We start from the raw sequence: 5,040 nt of genomic DNA on the forward strand, positions 1-5,040 counted from the left end.
GAGCTCAAACGTGAGTGTTATTTTCATAGCCATGGCCGTCCTTCAGATGATAGTGGGTGAAATGCTCGTGGACGACATCTCTTCTATTTGATGATGCTGCTGCCTCGGTATGAGACTTTCGATTTCAGTCTCCTCCCTGCTCCATTCTGACCAATCAGGACATCTCTTCCCTGATTGGTCAACAGGTGCGTCAAAGCAACGCTTCTTAATGCCGGAGAAATGAAACCGGGAGAAGGCAGAGAAGGATGGGGCTTTTTCCGGTTGCTTCTTTTCAAAATCTGCTTTCTCTTTTTAAAACTTCTGAAGTTTCCGTACAACACCTCTGCTTCTGTATCCTTTTCATTTACATTTCTACACTGAATTCCGTCCATCATGCCTTCGGGCAGTGTCTGCTTGGAGTTTGTTTCTCTTGGTTGACCATCGTTATCCACCAAAGGACCAAGGGTTAGGCTTATCATGGCAGACTTGTGTGTGTGTGTCTGTGTGTGTGTGTGTGTGTGTGGGGGGAGGGGGGGGGCTCCGTTAGTCTGGCTTGTAACTTACTCTGGTCAGCCTGCCCACTGCCTTGATCAGGATTATGTAGATGAACTGAAAATGTTTTTTTATTTTTTTTTTATGGTTCTCTCTTCCCGGCAATGAAATATGTTGCGTCTGCGTTTCAGGATGTGCAGCCTGAAATGGGCTCTCGACGCCCAGGTTGGATACCACTGTTTTATTTAATTTATTTCTTTAGTTCTTTTAAATTTGACCTCACGGTTTAATGTTGTCTGCAGCTGTGCGAGTTTAGTGTGTTATTAAGTATATAGATTGTTGGTTGTACACATTTGTCCAAAGCATTCGAACAAACTTTAAATGTCGAATGGCTCTAGAGGATCTTACTTTTGAAAAATAAATGTTTTGTAATACAAATTGTAGTTATCGATTAATAATGTGAGTTGAACAATGTGAAACTATGATAACAAGAAAGTTCAGGTAATCAAAGAAAATGATGAAGTACTAACAACAGAGAAATATTGTTAATATCTCTAAATACAAACAGAAATACACAAAATATAAACTATGTGCATACAGACATTATTTTGTGTTTTGCAGTACACGTTATTCACCATCAGATTGCGCCGTTGTATAGCAACAATTGCACTAATAGTTTAACTAGTCCACCGCATTCTTTGACATTGTTGTTATAGGGGTTATTTTGGGATTATCCGGCGAACTCCCGCGCAAATGTTTCGTTTAATGACGATTTATCCAAGAAAGAAATCGAACCGTCTTACTCATGGGCAAAATATTGGGATACACACCGCCAACGCGTTGACAAATGGAGACATATTTGGACACAAACACCGCTCCCAGAAGGCCACAGCTACGTGTCTCAATAAGAAAAAAATGTCCAGTGTGTGTGCGTACACGCACAAACACATGCACTGAGACGGGCATACTATTGAGGCAACAGTTATGCAAAGGGAGGTTGACACACACACACACACACACACACACACACACACACACACACACACACAATTTCAAAGCATCAAGCAGTGATGCCTCAGCCTTGTTCACCTCTAGATTTGCTCACAACAGACCCACTCCCTCACACACATATTTGGTTTATCACTCATTCACGTCTCACTCTTTTCCAAGGAACGCTTAGCGCTAACTCACTCTGTCACACTTGTGTTTGTATCTCTCTCTGTCTGTCTTTTCTGTCTCTAACTCTCTCTCTCTCTCTCCCTGTTCAGCCTTTGACCTATAATTACTTCTGCCCAGAGCCCAAAACGAGCATCCTTCCCTGTTGCGGTCCCTTCAGAAATTGTGTATTTATTATGTAATTTCGGTTTTTCCCTTTGCTGGCAATTAAAAATATAGATATCCACAGCCCACCTTTATAAATATCTTTCCAGTCTTTTTTCTAAATAAAAAAAATACTTGAAATTACTTAGTTTTAAACGTCTCACCTTACAATTTTTCCAAACGCATAATTTTTCCAGTATTTCAAGCATTGCTAATGGCTTCCTGGAAAACATGAATAACTGTGAGCCAGGTACGTTGGGGATAGACCACAGCAGATCCACATCCAGCTCCCACACAGAGCACATCGCATCCACAGTCTTCTGCCCTGGAATGTTGTTTCTGTCTATTGAAACCTGTCAGCAACAACCCGAAAGAAAAGCAGGATATTCCTCTTCTATGGTGCTGTTACAATACGTTTGTGTGCGTGTGTGCATGTGTGTGTGTATGTACATGCAGGCTAGCATGTGTGCACGTGTGCGTATGTATATCTGCGTTTCAGTGGGTTCTTCATTTGTTTGGGTGTGTTGGTCTGTGGGTGAACTTGGTGAGTTGTGTAACACGCCACTGAGTCACTTCTCAGTGCCCGAGGGCACTTATTTTCACCCTGCACGTCTGCACAACGCAGTCTCATTACACAAGTGTCCCTGGTGCTCCCTCTGTGTGTGCTTGTGTGTGTGTACATGTTATTTTGTGTATTTGTGTGTGTGTGTGTGTGTGTGTGTAAATCTGTATGCTCACACCCATGCGTGTGTGTTTGTGTGCTCACGGCAGTCTGTGTGTAAAATAAAAATATATTTTTCGTTGGCTTCATCTCCTCATCTCGGCGACCCTGTCCGATGGCCGGTGGCGGGCCGCGGGCCGGAGGTTGAGTACCACTGCTGTTGGGTTCCTCTTCCCCAGGGGTTGTGTCTGGGCTTGTTACAGCCACATTCTGGAGCCCTGCGCTACTGCACATTCCAGAGAGAGAGAGGGGGGGAGAGCTGCGGAGAGAGGGGGGAGGCGAAGGGTGAGTGAGGAAAGACAGGTAGGGAAGGCCGGGAGAAAGAGGTTGAGAAACAGGGGAAGGCTGAGAGGTAGTGGAGCAGCAGGAGGGAGAGGGAGAGTCAGACCAAAGTATAGAGGAGAGGAAAGTTGGAGAAAAGTACAAATGGAGCAATTTGGTGACAAGTAAAACATTTTTAAGTCAAGCAACAGTTAGGAAAACGTGTGTGAAGATGAGACGGAGAATCAGAGGAGGAGAATGGAAAGATTCAGGAGGGGAGAAGAACGGCATCACCTCAGGGAAGAATAGAGGATAGAGTGAGCAGAAAGGTGTTCAAAGTAAAGGAAGACATAAGCGCTGAGTGTGGGAGAGTGGAGCACTATTCGAGAGCTGCAACTCAACGCCTTAAACTCAACGTATTCTAGAAGAATACAGTTGTATAGAACACATGGCAGTGCCTCTTCTCTGCAGCCTGCATGACCTGTTTCTGTTGGACTGTGAAGGACCACCACCCCCTCCTCTTCCTCCTCCATCTCCTCTTCCTCCTCTTCCTTCTCCCCACCCTGTCTAGAGAGGGGTGGACGTAGCTTCACACATCAACACATGCTGGTTCCCGCTCCTGTTCCTCTTTAGATGGACACACCTCCCGGTACGTCCACCAGAAAAGACACCTCCAGGACATTCGTGGTAAGGATGTTTGACTCCCAGCTGTGAGGTTTTTGGTTTGAATCTCAAAAGACTGCTCTCTTACTGTAGGCATCTTTGACCTAGAACCCCCTCTCCCATTAATGACGTGTATACTTTATCCAAAATACCCAACAAGGCCCTTTGGATGGTGTGCCTCTGAAGTTGATCTCCAGTGACGTGCTGGGGTCAAAGGGCGAGGTCGCCTAGGCTAAAGCAGGGCGGGGCTTGTCAGCGTGATGTCATCATGTCGTATGACACCGTCAATCTGCTGCCTCCGCTTTAGTGAGTCATTAGATGACGTTGGCTTCTAGCCTATCGCGCGCCTCCGGTCTCCTGAGGTGCAGTGAGTGGTGGTATTTGGGTTTTGTGCTCGAGAGTCGGAGATGATTTAGCAGAGCAGTGGGCGTCTCATACGATGAATCAACTGTTGAGCATAATGCTCTCACAATAGTGTGTGTGTGTGTGTGTGTGTGTGTGTGTGTGTGTGTGTGTGTGTGTGTGTGTGTGTGTGTGTGTGTGTGTGTGTGTGTGAGAATGATGAAAATACCTGTCTTCTATTATTTGGTATTTTATTTTTCTTAGTTCCGCTTCCTTAAATATTATTATATGAAATATTTGCTTAATCTGTTATCCGGATAATCTCTCTCTCTCTCTCCTCTCTCTCTCCTCTCTCTCTCTCTCTGGTGGAAATTAACCTTACATTTTATGTTAAACTATGATTATTATTAGGCCTACATATCATATAGATACTTTAATAGTGGAAAAGAGCTGATCACCTTTAGCCTAGATGTTATGTGCCATGTGGTACCAGTGAGTAGGTCCAGTCCATTCCCACCTGATGTGCCATGTGACACCAGTGAGTGGGTCCTAGTCTATTCCCATCTGATGTATTCTCTGAAGACAATGCTAACATTCACACGTGTGCATCATCTCTGTTTGTATAAGGATAATATATGTTCTAAGGTCACATTGGGATCCAGAAGACATAAGAGTATGCTGACATCCACACAGTATGACCCTGATGGGAAATTCTATGCACATCAATATTTGATGAAAGTCCAACTTTGTATTGTGTAAGAATTGGGGATATAAGGAGCTGTCCGGGTGTCATTCAGTAGTGTGTATTCGAGGATACCATTCGGCTTTATTGTCTCTCGTTTGCGGGTGGCCAATAAACTCTTCATCTATACTCGACCTGCACTCCCCAATTCCTCTTGCTTATAGCTAGTTGAAAGTGAATTAGATAAGTTGTTATTATTAATGCTACAACACACTCTCTCTCTCTCTCTCTCTCATCTCTCTCTCTCTCTCTCTCTCTCTCTCTCTCTCTCTCTCTCTCTCCTCTCTCTCTCTCTCTCTCTCTCTCACACACACACATGCACACACAACATATTTTCATATTTTAAATGACTTTATAGGTCAATGCTACAACTTGTACGTTAACATTCCTGAATGACTACTAGGTCGTGCGAAACATATAAAGTATTACCAGATCAATACACATTCAAATCTATATTAATCTTGCAAATTCTAACAACTTCGTCACAATATAATTCATTGATTAATTGATACAGAGGAGA

The sequence above is a fragment of the Gadus macrocephalus genome, chromosome 4, assembly GCF_031168955.1.
Source record: "Gadus macrocephalus chromosome 4, ASM3116895v1".
NCBI lineage: Eukaryota > Metazoa > Chordata > Actinopteri > Gadiformes > Gadidae > Gadus > Gadus macrocephalus.